The 17064-nt window shown below is 39.8% G+C and overlaps 1 protein-coding gene, 1 long non-coding RNA gene and 1 pseudogene across 3 annotated transcripts in view; all 3 read right to left on the reverse strand.

Moving 5' to 3' along the window:
* RALYL (RALY RNA binding protein like) overlaps nucleotides 1-17064 on the reverse strand; it is a 407386-nt gene that overhangs the window by 359530 nt on the left and 30792 nt on the right. The gene's annotated exons all lie outside the window — the stretch shown is intronic.
* On the reverse strand, nucleotides 26-16125 carry LOC115506364. The gene is made up of 3 exons (XR_003966337.1): nucleotides 16113-16125; nucleotides 14321-14324; nucleotides 26-243 (listed from the first exon to the last, which is right to left on the reverse strand). It is a non-coding gene; the product is annotated as an uncharacterized LOC115506364 (long non-coding RNA).
* LOC115506362 lies at nucleotides 325-1622 on the reverse strand (annotated as a pseudogene).

Genomic DNA, 17064 nt, shown 5'->3' on the forward strand with positions numbered 1-17064 from the left:
AGCTGGTTATAACTTTATACGAAATGGAACTTCCCACCAAGAGAGGAAATCCTAACCTAATCCCAGAGTAAGTAACCCATCCCCCCACCCCAGAACTCAGCTACCTCAAAGAAAAAGCTCTCCCCCTCCCTTCACAAATACTATGCTCTGTCCAGATAGCTATGCCTATTGGACAAACACACCTGATTAAAAGGAAACAGTGGTTATGTCTCCCCACCCCCTCCCCACTAATGTACTAGACAGCTTCGGTAACAGGGAAAAAAGGGGGGGGTGTAAAAAGATTAAGAACTTGACCCTTCTATCCTGGTCAAAAGAAAGCAAGAGATGTTAACTGGGCATGAGGAATAAAAAAAGACCTTGATATTCTGACCTTTGAGTTACAGCTATTAGGACAGTCAAGAGAGGGCCAAACACGGAGGCAGGATGGAGAATTAGGGGTTTGATGGCTGCAAGTCTAGTCCACTAAGTTTTTGTACTGGAAGTGTTCATTGCCAGTTTCAACGAGAAGACACATGCGGATGAGGGCTCCTGTCACCAAAAAGAGGTCACAGTTGGCAGAGGGGCGATGGTCTTCAAAGTAACCTTTCTCCTGGCCGACAGTCCAGGGAATGTGGATGCTAGCACCTCGGTTGGCCACGCTGGCAGAAAAGTCATTAATGTTGGAGGTTTTGTGGAATCCTGTTAGGCGCTGGGCATTATCCAGGCCCCCGTTGGGATCATAGGCTTAGATGTGGTACTGGTGCCGCTTGCTCAGTTTCTCGATGGACTCCTCAATGTACTTCAGACCATTCTCCTCTCGCATGGCCTTGGTGCTGAAGTCGGTGTGGCAGCCGGCACCATTGCAATTCCCAGGAATGTGCTTAAAATAGAAGGTTGCTATCACTCCACAGTCTTCACATACACGATGCAAGATGAAACAGGCCATCCAGAGATGATCTCCCACGTCGGTTCCTTCACAGTGTCCTATCTTGAATCCCACTGGGCAGGCATGACCTCAGCATTTGTCTCACCAATTGTCTCACCAATCTTGATGCTGGTGTACCAGCAGGTCTGGTAGTGAGCCTCCACAATGTCCCATGCCACAGTAGTGTATGGACCTACATACCAACCAACCAAAAGGGGGCCCAACCAAAAGGGGGCCCACCTGTGCCCATGAGAGTATATTCCTGCTCCATTCCAAACCAGGTGTGCTGATTGCTCACCATGTCCAATATCTGTTTACAGGTATGCCTTAAATTGGTCTCTGCAGGCTTTTGGTTGTACTTGAAGACTTCACAGAACACCAGCTGTTTGGGGTCCTTGCAGAAAGGGTCCCGAAATACGGCAGTAGGGACAAGATGTTGGAGCCTTCAAACTGAAAAGTACTAAAGCCATCAAAATTCTACTGAGGCAACTCTTCTACATACTTGGGTTCACTTTCCAAGGTCCGGGTCTTGCAGCGCAGGCCTTCTCCAGCACCATCAATCCAAACGTACATAGCTTGCACTTTCTTGCCCTGAGGCAGGGACATGTACACCTGCTTGATGCCTTTGTTCATGTGGGGACTCGCAGAGGTGGCCATGGTGGAAGCTGTTCTGGGCTGCGAGCAGGCAGCAGGGCGGGTGGGCTGCGAGAGTGAGGTGTGGCGAGAAGAGGAGGCTGGGTGTACTGCTTAGATGCTCCACTCTTCTCCCATTCTCAGCTCTTTCTTATTTTATTTATTGTTTTTTACTTTTTTAACATTTATTCATTTTTTTGAGAAACAGAATGAGTGGGGGAGGGACAGAGAGAGAGAGAGGGAGACACAGAATCTGAAATAGGCTCCAGGCTCTGAGCTGTCAGCACAGAGCCCAATACAGAGCTTGAACCCACAAACTGTTAGATCATGACCTGAGCCAAAGTCAGATGCTCAACCGACTGAGCCACCCAGGTGCCCCCATTAACTCTCTTCTTGTAAAGAGATGGGGAAACTGAGGCCTAGTGAGTTTCAATAATTTAAATAACTCATCCAAAAAATAATAATTCTTGGTTCTAGAAAAAAATTATTTTGTTGCCTGGCTCTTATTTCAGTTTTTTTTTCAACGTTTATTCATTTATTTTGAGAGAGAGTGACAGCTGAGTGGGGTAGCAACAGAGAGAGAGGGAGAGAGAGAATCCCAAGCAGCCTCCATGCTGCCAGCACAGAGCCTGACCTGGGGCTCTATCTCATGAACCAGGAGATCATGACTTAAGTTGAAATCAAGAGCTGGATGCTTAATCAACTGAGCTACCCAGGCACCCCTCAGTTTATTTTTAATCCCATATTACCCAGTAAAGTTTGGATTATTTACTCTCAAGATGTACTGTCCAAGTCTGCCCCTTCAATAACTTGGATAATTGAACCTTAAAAGTCTGCGACCATCTGAAAAAAATCATATGAGTATGAAATCTCATTTAGTTACATTATTTCTGAATAGACATCCAGAGGGTCAAAATATGCTTTTATAGTACATGAATAAAATGGCTAGGGAAAGCGAAAGTGCCTACTGCTATATAATACATATGATGTACATGAAACCAAAAAGTAAATAGCTCTAACATACATAAAGAAATTTTTAAAATCTTTGGTTTTGCCATAGCTTTCTAAAATCTTTAACCATTCACTGTTTAAATTCAGTTTCTAATTTGGGAACATATCTTACTCTTTGAGATTGTTTGTTTTTTTTGTATTCCATACCCTGCCCCATCACTTTTTCACAGTGTACATGTTTTTGGGAGTTTGTCAGTTTTTTGTTCCAATGCAGCGAAATATCATCAGGACATAGTTTAAAAGTTCTCTTGTTGCAGAAGCACTTTCTCTGAAAAAGGTAAAGAATAAAGTGTATAGAATGAGAAAGTATGAAATTTTCTAGGCAATTCAAGATCATCATTCTTTCTTCTAAAGACATCCAAATGGCCTACGGTCTAATGGCCTCTAGGAAAAAATACACACCATAATACTTCCATTATGGATGGATACTAGTAGCCAAATGGCTGAACTTTTGCTTGACCTAATTCAAACGAATTGGTTTTGTGTTCAACATATTAAAGCACAAGGCAATTAATCCCTTTCTTCTTAAGTTACTGGAGGGGGGGATGGGATAAAGAAAAGAAGGAAACTAACAATTTTGTGCTGCTATATTTACTTTATACAAATTATTTTATTTAATCTTAATAATCCTTTGAGGTAAGTGGTAATACCACATTTTACAGATGAGGAAATTGAGGCAGCTCAGAATGGTTATGTAAATCGTTCAACATTCAGTATGAATAAATAGCAAAGTTAAACTTTGAATCCAAATTAATGTGACTCTTAATCATTTCAGTGCACAATCTGGAAATAAGGCCTACTCAATAGTAACTTCAGGAAAATTCAGTAATTTGTCCTTAGAAGTAGCTGTGATATTTTCTAAGTATTTTCTGGGTATTAAAAAAAAACACCTAGTCATAATCACTGCATGGTTTGTGTCAATGGAGCCCAAAATACCTGCTCCTGCAAATCACTTTACCTTCCAGAACTTCCTGAATCTGCCCAAACTTGATCTCTTTTATAGCATTTGCATTTCCTGACAGATTACTGCTGCCTATGCCCAACCTTCTGGCTGAGTCAGACAATGCCCATTTCATGCTGGGAAGCTCAGGCTGCCTGTAGACATGATACCTATGGTTAGAATTCAGTCTCTAGCAACGTCCCATAGCAAACCAGAGATGTTTCTTAAAAGGAGTGTAATTATTTTTAGAAGATGGAACACATATATAGTCCAAAACCTAGAGGTCCACTTGCTAAAGTTCCATTCAGCAATCCTCTTTGCCATGGACACTTGAAGTATCATTATTGGATCTGCTACATCATGAGCTCTTTGTGGCAGGGAAATTTAAACTGCACCCTGAACTTGCTGTGGAGCCTTCTCTTTTTCTGGTCCCCACTCAACACTAGCAGCCTGGCACTTTGTAAATGGGTCAAGATTACACAAATGTGGTGTATGTAAATGGTCCACACCCTTTTGAAAAGGGAGTAGAGGGAGATTTCTGATGGGTACTTTCACCACTGGTGAAAAAGTACCTTATTTCTTCCTCAAGGGCACTTGGCCTCCCCTTTAATCAAGGAACTCTGGATCTGTGAATTGACATAGGTCTGGAAATGGAGTGAGAAGCCATGGCTCACCATTGTGGAGACTTGAGTCAGGTTTATGGCTACCAGACCTAGAGCTTTTTCAGTTACACAGACCAAGTGATATTCTCCTAGTCTGCCCATTTATTTTGCTAGGGACATGATAATCAATTACTACCTCCAAAGATCTCCAGGGGCGAAGGTATTCTGATGACCTGTGGGTCTCTGCTGCCCTTTAAAATAGGTGTTTCTACCTTTCTTTGGCAATTAAATGCTGCCACAGGATCCTGCTACTCTGAGATCCTATAATGCCCACTGAGATCAGGGTACCCATTTTAACAGTAGTGTGCTAGGTTGCATAATGTCTTACCTTCCTCCCTGCAAAGATGTCCACATCTTAATATGGGAAATCTGTGAATATATTACATTACATAGTAAAACAGACCTTGTAGATATAGTTAAGGATCTTGAGATGGACAGATTATCCTGGATTGTCTGGGTAGGTCCAATGTAATCATAAGGGTCTTTTTAAGACATAGACAGGAGGTCAGAGGAAAGAGATACTACACTGTGTGTTGAATATAAAGAAAGGGACCATGAGCTGTCTCTAGAAGCTGAAAGAGACAAGAAGTAGATTTTCTTCTGGAAAAAGGAAGCAGCCCTGCCAACATCCTGGGTTTAGCCCTGTGAGACTTATTTCAGACTTCTGACTTCCAGAAATACAGTAGAATAAATTTATGTTGTTTTAAATTAAACTAAATCTCTGACAATTTGTTATAGCAGCAATGGTAAACTAATACAGATATCACCCTATAAAATAGTGCTTCTCAACCAGGATTAATTTTGTTCCCTCTAGGGAACAATCAGCAATATCTGGAGGCATTTTTGATTGTCATGATTCAGGGGAGGGTAATACTGGCATCTGGAGGGTAGAGATCAGTTCATCCTGCAATTCACAGAAAAGTCCCTCAAAACAAAGAATTATCCTCTCCAAAAAGTCAATAGTACTAGATTAAAAATTCCTGCCCTGCATCATGCATGACCATGAAAGGCAAGCAACCACTAAGTTTTTCAAGAATGTAAGTGTTCCCTCACTAATATATTTTTCAATGCCTCACTGAGGGCAATGTCTTTCAGACCTTCTCATGAAGCATAGTTGCACACAATAAATCCAGTCCAATGTTTCTTCTTCTTCTTTTTTTTAATGTTTATTTATTTTTGAGATAGAATGTGAGTGGGTTAGGGGCAGAGAGAGAGGGAGACACAGAATCTGAAGCAGGCTCCAGGCTCCGAGCTATCAGCACAGAACCCGACACGGGGCTCGAACTCATGAGCTGTGAGATCATGACCTGAACTAAAGTCGGACGCTCAACCGACTGAGCCACCCAGGCGCCCCCCAGTCCAACATTACTAAATCTCTAAGTCTTTGGTTTCCTTCCTCCATATCATACTGAAGTAGCATGTCAGCTTCGTTAACTATAGGCTACTGTCATGGAGTCTAACTTTAAGCCAATGAACCACATAATCCTTCAGAACCATCTCCTACTGCACGAGCTAGTCCATTTAAAAACAGAATCTCCTTAATTGCTCCCATGACAAAAAATAAATGCTATCATGTGATGTAATAGATATGTTACCTAACACAATGTGAGTATCATATTGCATGTAACAAGTCAATGTTTTACACCTTAAAGTTATACAATGTTATATGTCAACTATATTTCAATAAAAATATTAAAAGAAAAATTTAATTACCTCCCCAACCCTGAGTCTCCAGCAAATATACCCTTATCAATGAATTCAGCTAGATTTGGGTTTTTATTTCATTTGCTTTGGTCTAACATCCATAGACTCCTTTCCCATTCATTCCTTAGGTTTCAGTCAACATATTTGCAAAGACTTGGAATTCTTTCATGTGTAAGCTATTTCTTCCCGGGTAATTTTTATGTACCCATCCCTCTTGGAACATGATGAGATTTGATCTTAGTTACAGTTATAGGAAGTTTTGACACCCTCCTTCCACATGTTCACCCTAGATAAGGTTATCATAAGATTATCAAGCAGAAGGCTAGTCTAAGATACTGGAAGGAAAGCTACTTCTAATGGAATGGAAGTCTCAAAGTGATCTGGAGGCTCAAGAGTGTCAGTGTCATCAGCATTCAACAACACACGTACCCATCCCAATATTCAGAGTCCCATTCTTGATCAGTTAATGCCCTCCCTTTCATATGACAAATCTGCTGAGACTGAATTCAGTGAGCATTGTAATACAGATTTTCAGCAATATCAACCCTGCAGTTTCCAGAAATAAGATCTTAGTTTAGGGCTATATGGAACCTCTCTGATTCTCAGATAGTGATTTAAGTTGAGAGTTAACAGGTCTGAGCTTGTCATTTTCTCTTTGCTATTTCTCAAGTACACTCAAAAGAACCCATCCGACACCACAATCCTTGCAGTCATCCTCACGGTCAGATTGGCCGCATGCAGTTCCACATGGGTTCCCAAGGCCCATCACAATCAACTACAGGCATTCACTCATGCATTAATTGCATACATATTTAATTTTTTTTTCAACGTTTTTTATTTATTTTTGGGACAGAGCGAGACAGAGCATGAACGGGGGAGGGGCAGAGAGAGAGACACAGAATCGGAAACAGGCTCCAGGCTCTGAGCCATCAGCCCAGAGCCCGACGCGGGGCTCGAACCCACAGACAGTGAGATCGTGACCTGGCTGAAGTCGGACGCTTAACCGACTGCGCCACCCAGGCGCCCCATTAATTGCATACATATTTATTGAGATTTATTCTTTACTAGTTCTTTTTCTGGGAGTTGTTAAAGATTCTAACAACTTTCCAGAATGTTTAATGTGTTCAATAAAAATTTTAGAACAGATTATTAAACAGATCTTTCTTCAACCCTTAATAATCTCTTATAATGCATTTGTATTTGTAACATTTATAAAATGTTTTGTATACAGCCTAATCTTACTTAATCATAGGAAACTTCTTTAGAAACTATCAGGAGTTGGGGTGTCTAGGTGGCTCAGTCGACTAAGCATCTGACTCTTGATTTCAGCTCAGGTGATGACGTTGTGGTTTTGAGATTGAGCCCTGAATGTGGAGCCTGCTTAAGATTCTCTCTCTTTCCCTCTGCCCCTCCCCCTCTAAAAAAAAAAAAAAAACAACAAGGAGAAAAAGAAACTAGCATGAGTTTAGTAAGACTAAATAATACTAAAATAAACATGTCCTGTTTTGATACTAGACATGGTACATAAGTTAAATGATACTGATCTTACAATTCTTTATTTTGGCAAGGTATTTCATAAACTTTCCTATGCCAGCCACATAGGCAACTTAGAGAAATTTGGCTATATAAACTTACAGGTTGGTGGATTTACAAGTCTTTGAAATTCTGCACTCAAGCAGTATTAATTATTTTATCATCATCTACATATATAATTTATATAGGCCTGGAGAGAGATCTTCTAGGATATAACTTAACACTGTCCCATTCATTAGTCACCAGAAGATAGGTGGCTGGAGTCTGGGAGAGGTTGCTAATAGAAAATAGAATAAAAATTTTAAAAGACATTTTTAAAGAGAGATCATAGGGGCGCCTGGGTGGCGCAGTCGGTTAAGCGTCCGACTTCAGCCAGGTCACGATCTCACGGTCTGTGGGTTCGAGCCCCGCATCTGGCTCTGGGCTGATGGCTCGGAGCCTGGAGCCTGTTTCCGATTCTGTGTCTCCCTCTCTCTCTGCCCCTCCCCCGTTCATGCTCTGTCTCTCTCTGTCCCAAAAATAAATAAACGTTGAAAAAAAAAAATTAAAAAAAAAAAAAAAAAAAAAGAGAGATCATAGAACAAAACTAACAAAATGAACATCAGCAGTGATAAAATATAAAGCCTTGATTTTACATTCAGATAAGTAAATTGCATTAACACAGTATGGAAGAGCACTTGCCTAATTGTATTTTATATGAAAAACACTTTAATATTTTTTGATTGAAAAATCATTACAATGTAAAATAAAAGCACTCCTAAATAAGACATCCATTAAACTTGGATTGCATTAATATAAATGTGATAAATTACAGGTTGAAAGGTTTAGGTCCTAGGAACACCTTCCCTTCTAAGTTCAGACAATAATTGAAAAAGTCTATATATTTAAAGTCCTCACTGTTTACAAAAGTAACCAAAAATTTGAGGAGAAACCAGGCAAGGACAAGAAGGGAAACAATAAAAGGTTTAAAAACCATTCAAGAGAAAAATGTCGAAGGGCTTGGACAATTAGCAGAGAAAAACAAACAAACAAACAAACAAACAAAAACAGCTGGGAGAATGACAGCAGTGTTCATCCATTTGGATGGACATTAAATGGATAAAGTGTTAGGCTTCTCTAAAGATGCAGATGGTGAGCTTAGGACTGTAGTAAACATCACAAAAATACAGAATTAAGTTTAGTCCAAAGATATATTCCACAATAATAATAGTCACTCTTGAAAGTGTTCAAAAGAAGCCAAATTACCATTTGTAACAGATACTATAAAGGGGCATTTGTATTTGTATAATGGGTATAAGATTGGGCTGTGGATATCTATGGCCTCTTGCTTTCTAAGATTCATTATTCTGAGTACATAGAGCACCTGCTAAAAGGAGATTTATAGCAAGAGATGATAGAGAAAGGCAGAACTACTTAACTTATATCTTTGGACCACTTTTTTCATCAAATATATTGACCTTAAGGCTGGAATTGATAGAACAAACATGGTTAGAAGATTTACATCTGACAGAGGTAAGACAACTGTAAAATAATGCCCAGTCACCTGAAATTAGTTTATGTAATGACATTTTATCTTTTTGTTTCATATAGATATATCTTCAACTTTTCCAGGAAAATTTTCAAAAACACTTGTACATACATGTCAAAATCTAGAAACTTCTGAATTCATACTTAAATCTTTTTATATTGTTAAACTTATGGCTTTCAACGTAAAAATAAAAAAACAAGCAATTAACATAACATTTGGCAAAATCTATAGTAAAGTATATCTCCCAAATATATATAGAATCATGCTATTAAAATAAGCAACAGATTTATAATATCATAAGCCTTGAAAATGAAATAATAGAGAAGCATCCCTTTAAATTATTATCTTTAACCACAGTTTGAGGAAAAGCTTTATTTCTAGCAAAGCAATTTCCTGTACATAAAAACAACACAGAAAAGATCTAAGTTCACCACAACATATTGACCACTGGGAATTAGGAGAAAAAAAAAATTACTCAATTTAATCACTCAGGTTTTGCTTACACTAAATGCTTTAAATCTATCCCAAACTACTGGTGTTTCTAAGATAAAGCACAGAGTTTTCCCTTAGGTTCCTCTGCACAAAATTGTTCCAAGAAAGTTGGATTAAATACAGAAAGAGTATACTCATCCATAAGCTTAACTATTTAAAAGATATCAAATTAAACGCATAATTATATTAATCATATGTAATTATTTTTCATTTCTAATATCCATTTCTATGAGATTATACTTAAGTTTTACATTTTAAATTTTTTTTTCAACGTTTATTTATTTTTGGGACAGAGAGAGACAGAGCATGAACGGGGGAGGGGCAGAGAGAGAGGGAGACACAGAATCGGAAACAGGCTCCAGGCTCTGAGCCATCAGCCCAGAGCCCGACGCGGGGCTCGAACTCACGGACCGCGAGATCGTGACCTGGCTGAAGTCGGACGCTTAACCGACTGCGCCACCCAGGCGCCCCAAGTTTTACATTTTAAATCACTCAAGTTTGTTAATAACTGTGTGGGGTTGCTAGATAAAGTTGCTGTCATAATTATGATAACAATGGAGCAAGGAAAGCTTTCTGTTTATCCACTAGGCCACATTCTTACCCCCAAATCCTTCCATGTGGTTAGGTGATCTATTGCAAATTTGTGGGTCAATAGATATGTTCAACATTCTTAGGTTTTCTCCAATAAAGACATCTCTTCTTGTCCTTTTTTTTTAAGTTTATTTTTTTGAGAGAGAGAGAGAGATGTGTGTGCCTACATGAGTAGGGGAGGGGCAGAAAGAGAGTCCTGAGCGGGCTCCACTCTGTCAGTGCAGAGCCTGACGCGGGGCTTGAAGCCACAAACCCTAAGATCATGACCTAAGCTGAAATCAAGAGTTGGAAGCTTAACAAACTGAGCCACCCAGACGCCCCTTCTTGTCTGTTTTTTGAGATATACATCTCCTGAAGTGGACTAGTGCCAAGACATGATGTGACCTTGACACAATTCTGCCAGAGGAATTTCCTATCCTTTTGGGACTGTGGCCTTGGAGAAACTGACTAAGTAGCTGGAAGGAGCAGAAACTCAGACGTGAGAATGCAGACTGACTCAGATCATTCACCATTAAACCATGATTCCCATTTTATAGCTGAGGAAATTGAGGCATATATGAGGAAACTGTGATCATCTATTGTTACATCACACTGGCATGCATAGTCTATTTCCTGAGAACCTCTTTTATGAGTTAAATGTAGTCTGTTAACTAGCCAAGTAAACCTTAGAAGACTTATATCTAGAATATTAACAATCACATAGAATAGCAAGCTACCATTTTTTTAAGATTTTACTTTTAAGTAATCTCTACATACAACATGGGGCTTGAACCTACAGCCCTGAGATCAAGAGTCGCTTGCTCTACTGGCTCAGCCAGCCAAGCACATCACAGGCTACCATTTGAAAAGAAAATTTGAGGGGCGCCTGGGTGGCGCAGTCGGTTAAGCGTCCGACTTCAGCCAGGTCACGATCTCGCGGTCCGTGGGTTCGAGCCCCGCGTCGGGCTCTGAGCTGATGGCTCAGAGCCTGGAGCCTGTTTCCGATTCTGTGTCTCCCTCTCTCTGCCCCTCCCCCGTTCATGCTCTGTCTCTCTCTGTCCCCAAAATAAATTAAAAAAAAAAAAAAAAAGAAAAGAAAATTTGAACAAGTCCATGAAAAATTTAGGATCATTTTTCAGATGTGCTCAAAGTAAACTTTCCAATGTATATTCAAAGATTCCAGCTACAAATATGAGAAATTATCTTTTGCAGACAAGTCATCTGATAACTTGCACTTCTAAAAATAGGAATTTTTTATTTTCTTTTTCATATTAATGATGACTGATGAAAATATTTGCTTCTGCTCCAGAAGCCAAACAATAAGAAACCCCAAATTACCAGACAAGCTGTAAAAATATAGTGAAAACAATGTTCATCATGAATTCATAGTTTTATAATTTTGAAGATGTGATTATTAAATATTAAATGGCACTGATAGTAACATTGATGCTAAACATTCGCCTCTACTGTCAACGTAGAAGAAATTTAAGTAACTCTAACACAACCCTCTGACTCTTGAAATTAAACCTTCCTGTGTGATATTTCTGTCCTACTCAGGATAATTGAATTTTTACCTGCTGCTCTTGGGGGCATTTATTTGATTGTTTGTTTGTTTTTCTTGTGAGCCTATTTTCTTTTTTGTTTTTCTTTTTTTTATTTAAAAACAAAATCTTTTTTTTTAACATTTATTCATTTTTGAGAGTGAGAGAGACAGAGCGCGAGTAGGGGAGGGGCAGAAAGAGAGGGAGACAGAATCTGAAGCAGGCTCCAGGCTCTGAGCTGTCAACACAGAGCCTGATGCAGGGCTCAAACCTATGGACTGCGAGATCATGACTTGAGCTGAAGTCGGACGCTTAACCGACTGAGCCATGCAGGTGACCTGAGCCTATTTTTTTTTTTTTTATGAGAGAATCAAGTCAAGATGCTATAGAAATAATCTGCACTTTCTGTTCCCATGTTCTAATAATGTACCAGCTGGCAAGGTACTAGTCCCCTACTGAAGGCATTAGGAAGTTTCTTGGCTACAAGGTCACTGTTATCCTGTCCTTGGAACCAGGAGAGATCCAGCTCCCCTGTGTAGTTCATCTGTTATAAATGCATCATCGGGTAGGTACTCCTAGGATTACCCACGGACCAGCGACTGCAATTCCATTCCAGAGGCTACACTTCTCAGTGCGCCAAAGTCTTTCCAGGCAGGCATTCAGACTCTCACATCCCAAGGACTCTGCCATAAACCACAGGTTCCTATTTTGCACATATGGTGATTACGGCCTGTGTCCAAGGCTTCTCTGCAGGGTATCCCCAGTGTCTGGTCACCTCAAGAGTTTAGCATAATGCTTCTCTAACTACAATGTGCACAAAAATTACCCAGAGATTTTATTAAAATACAGATTCTGATTCAGTAGGTATCTATTTGAACCCATGTGTCTCCCAGGTAAGGTAGATGTTTCTGGTCTGCAGACCAAATGTATAACAAGGAGTTAAGTTAAAGTAATTAGTAGTGATTTATAAAGAGAAAAGTGGCAAGGAGGTCTCTACTTTGTCTCTACCTTCTTCCTAAGTTTCCTTCTGCAACTCTTTAAGTGCCTGCCTGCCTGTGTCCCTCCACAAGGAGTAAGGTCTCTGGGTCACAAGTCTTGTTCACAGGTGCATGGTAGTCAATATCAAAGCTGAATACCTGAGAACTTTGCCTATGAATTTCCTGTTAACCACCATTCACCCACTTGCCAGATCCCTAATTACAACAGGTTGGGATTCTTTTTTTTGTTTTTCTCCATAACATTTTGATATTATTCTTGGCTTCTTCAACTCCATTCTCCACTGCAGTTCTAGGTACTGACCTCTACAAATTTGCATAACCTGTCTTGATTGTTTGGGCCACATCTTAATATAAAACAGTAAGTTGACTTAGCATGCTGGTGCTGCCGTGGACATTTCAAGTAAGATGATCGACATGGACGCCTCAAGTATTTACCTACTTGTTTTTTTAAAACAAAAAGCGTTACAAAACTAATTAGCTGATAATCAATGCTATTTATCCTCTAAATATTGCTATATCCCAAAGCCTAGAATGTTCTCACATTCTAGAACAAATAGTTTGATTCCTTTCATCAACAAATGTATACTGGAAATATACTATGTGTCAAGTACTCTACAAAGTGATTATGATTTAACAGTCAGCAAGACAGGCATTGCTAGCAATAGTCTTTTTTTTTTTACATTTATTTATTTTTGAGAAACAGAGTGAGACAAAGCATGAGCAGGGGAGGGGCAGAGAGAGAAGGAGACACACAACCTGAAGCAGGCTGCAGGCTCTGAGCAAGCGGTCAGCTCAGAGCCTGATGCAGCACTTGCGCCCACCAACTGTGAGATCATGATGAGCTGAAGTCGGGCGCTCAACCGACTGAGCCATCCAGGTGCCCCAGCTAGCAATAGTCTTTTTTTTTTTTTTTTTTTTTTTTTTCAACGTTTATTTATTTTTGGGACAGAGAGAGACAGAGCATGAACGGGGGAGGGGCAGAGAGAGAGGGAGACACAGAATCGGAAACAGGCTCCAGGCTCTGAGCCATCAGCCCAGAGCCTGACGCGGGGCTCGAACTCACGGACCGCGAGATCGTGACCTGGCTGAAGTCGGACGCTTAACCGACTGCGCCACCCAGGCGCCCCCAGCTAGCAATAGTCTTAATAGTCAGTATTGATTAGAGAGATCCAGAAATGTATTTTACCAAATTAACAGAATTCACTCAATTATATAATATGCATATAAATAGACTTTTGTTAAAGAGCACGTAAAGAAATTGCATAATTCTTTCTGCTTTGGAATGATTTGTAGATTACATTATTGTAAGTGTATTAGTAGAAATAGTAAATTGGTGAATCTGGAGTATATGTGCTGGTCATATGTGGATGAAATAGGTTTTACTTCTGTTTTTGATGCCGTTAAAAATGGAGCACGTCAGGGGCACCTGGGTGGCTCAGTCGGTTAAGCGGCCGACTTCGGCTCAGGTCACGATCTCCCACTCCGTGGGTTCGAGCCCCGCGTCGGGCTCTGTGCTGACAGCTCGGAGCCTGGAGCCTGTTTTGGATTCTGTGTCTCCCTCTCTCTGACCCTCCCCCGTTCATGCTCTGTCTCTATCTGTCTCAAAAATAAATAAACATTAAAATTAAAAAAAAAATGGAGCACGTCAATGTCGGTGCTGAAGATAATTACAAGGGGGCAGAAAAGGCTGAGCAAGTTTTAACCCTGATGGTCAGCTACAGCAACCTCTCTTTATACAAGTGACACTGCAATGAGTAAAACCACAGGCAAGTAAAATAAATGTCTACCATAATAGCTGGTGAACTTTCCTCTGGTGGAAGGAAATGGGCAAATTTGGGGGACCTGAAAAGGGGCCTTAGGAGAAGGCACAGAGGGTAAATATTGGTGCTGCCGAGGACTTGGGACTTGCAGAGCCTCTTGAGCACCATATGTGCCTGCGATGTGTCCTGTAGGTAAAGTTGTGGAGGCACAAACCAAATATGTCAGAATGGCCTTCCTTGTTCTGTCTTTCTGCTCTGCTATATTACTGAACTCTGCTGCTGAGAGATGGTACATACAGCTCATTCCCTTGGTGGCTTTTCTGAGTTGGTGGGAGTCACAGACAACGGTGCCAGGAGTAGTTTTTTACTGTTCTCCTTGCCTTTGCCTTTGGGGGTCAAGCCATTTGGGGTGGGGCCATAACATGTAAGTCAGAGAATCACTGGTGTATGTCATTGTGAAGCTTACAGTCTAAAACTTATACGATGTCTTTAGACATCCATATTGTAAACACCTGAGTTATTGCTAGGTCTAAAGGATGTCAAAATTACATTATACCTGCACCAGGAATGCAATATGTAAAGCCAACACCAGAAAATATATAAAATGATACTATTCTTTCATACTGCATGATTTGATTTCTAATAATCAAATAATAGGAGACAAGAAAAAAATAGGACTAGTAGGTCAAAATGCAAACAAAGCTAAGGAAATGACCATGAGCAATCTTCTACAGGGTTTCTACTGAACACTGAATAACAACTTATATCAGTTTTCTAAAATTGCCCAATTGATCAAAACCTAAACAAGGGTCACTCAAATGGAACTCTTCTAGGATGACTTTGTAAGAAAAGAAGTCTATTGAACTGAACAATGATGCAGAAATAGCTAATACTTTTTGAATGCTCAGTATGCACCAGTACCTAGCTAACTGTTTCACATGCGCATGACAGGTAATTTTTAGATTCACCATTTTGCATATACAAGGAAGCAGACTTAGAGGCATACGGTTCATGAAGTCACATAACTAGTAAGTGGTGTGGTCAAGATTTTAATCCAACAGGGATTCAGGTGTGGCTACTGAGTTTACACATTTAATCACTAATGTAAGCAGAGTAGATTAACAAATACTTGTAAGTTATATTGGACTGTAGCCTCTGAAGCTTGGCATAGCTGTGAGTCTCTGTGAAATGTCTGTAGACAAAACCACCTTACATACTGAAATCAGAGAACCACTGTTGGGGGAAAATCTGAAAGGCCCAGTAGGAAATATTTCATAGGTACAGGCTTCAATACTTCAAAGTACTTGGAGGATTTTCTAATGACCTTAACAACATAGTTCCTTTAGCCATGAGCTTTGCAAAGAGAAACACAGAACGAAACACAATTTGTATTTGCTAATGTCGTTTCTTTACTAGAGCCCATTACCTAGACATTATTCTTTCCATATTCTTTAACTACTCATACACACCTGGTTCTGTTTTAAAAATTAGATTAGCTGACACTCATTTATCTTTAACTCTGGTATTTTCAGTGAGAGGTTTTCATTATATTTTTCACAGCACTGCCATTTACTGAAGAAAAAATGCAATAGCATGCAGTCTTAAATCCTGCTACGGTCAGGTCCTTGGTTTAAGAAGGATTAGATTTCCAGAGATTGACATTAATTGACACAATTCTTGATCTACTTACTGATCTATGTGTTCAATAAAGACTTACTACAAAAAGAAAGGCAGAATCTTCTGAAAAATACAGAAAAACTTGCTATCGCACTTAAACCAAGAGATGATACCTTTGCTTTACAGGCACAAAATGTGGCAGGAAGGATTTAGTAATACAGAGATCCGGAGAACGAGAACAGCTAACTGATAAAAACCAACAGTTTTGAATCTAAAAGTTTTCAGACTGAGTTGAAACCCGCTCTTAGAATGTCTTTCCCCAATCAGACAAGCTGGGTGCTGGACTGCTTCTCTGTAACAGAACCCCTAGGCATCTGTGCCTATGATCTCTTCTCTTCTTGACTTTGAAATCCGCCCTCCAGTCTCAGTTGCCACAGATACAATATTTACCCTAATCCGAATTAACTGAACCAAAATTTTTTTGAATGTTGAGTAAGCAGTGAGTCTCTCAGGAGAAGATAACTCTCTGTCAAAGAATCACACTACATTCAGGGGAAGAAAAGCATTGCTACAAACACTAATTATAATTAAGAAACTGAAATAGCAATGAAGAAAGGAATGAATGGTGATGATGGATTCCTTAATAAAAGTATCATTATACCCCATGCTATGGTGCTGCTGTTGTTGTATCATTCCTTCAGAATCTGCTATGTATCTATAAATTTATCTATGGCACTAGACAGTTTGTGCCTTTTGTTGCTGTTATTATTATTGTTATTATTATTATTTGTTGTTGCTTGCTATTATTCAGCATCTGTTTTACCTTCTTTTGGTAATTTCTTCTTTTGAGAAATTGCCTCTTCTCCTCTTGTTTGTAGCTCAGCGGTAGCTTTATTCAAGGTGTATTGCCCTTCTCTATCCGGAGGTAGAGGGGTAACAAAACTTAGCATGTGGACACTCTCTCTTTAGAACCTGAATTGTGCATAAGAATGAAAACTGCAAATGTGCCTCCATGAGTCTAGAAAGCAGTCATACTTTTTACACTTTGGAGCCATTTTGGGTTTATCATTTTCCATGCCTGGTTCTCCAATCTTTTCATGGTTGCAGTAAGTGCTCACATAGCTGTTCAATAAATTCTATTTTCGCTTAAGTTAGTTATATTTCTTTCTGG

Source organism: Lynx canadensis, chromosome F2 (genome assembly GCF_007474595.2).
Source record: "Lynx canadensis isolate LIC74 chromosome F2, mLynCan4.pri.v2, whole genome shotgun sequence".
Lineage (NCBI taxonomy): Eukaryota > Metazoa > Chordata > Mammalia > Carnivora > Felidae > Lynx > Lynx canadensis.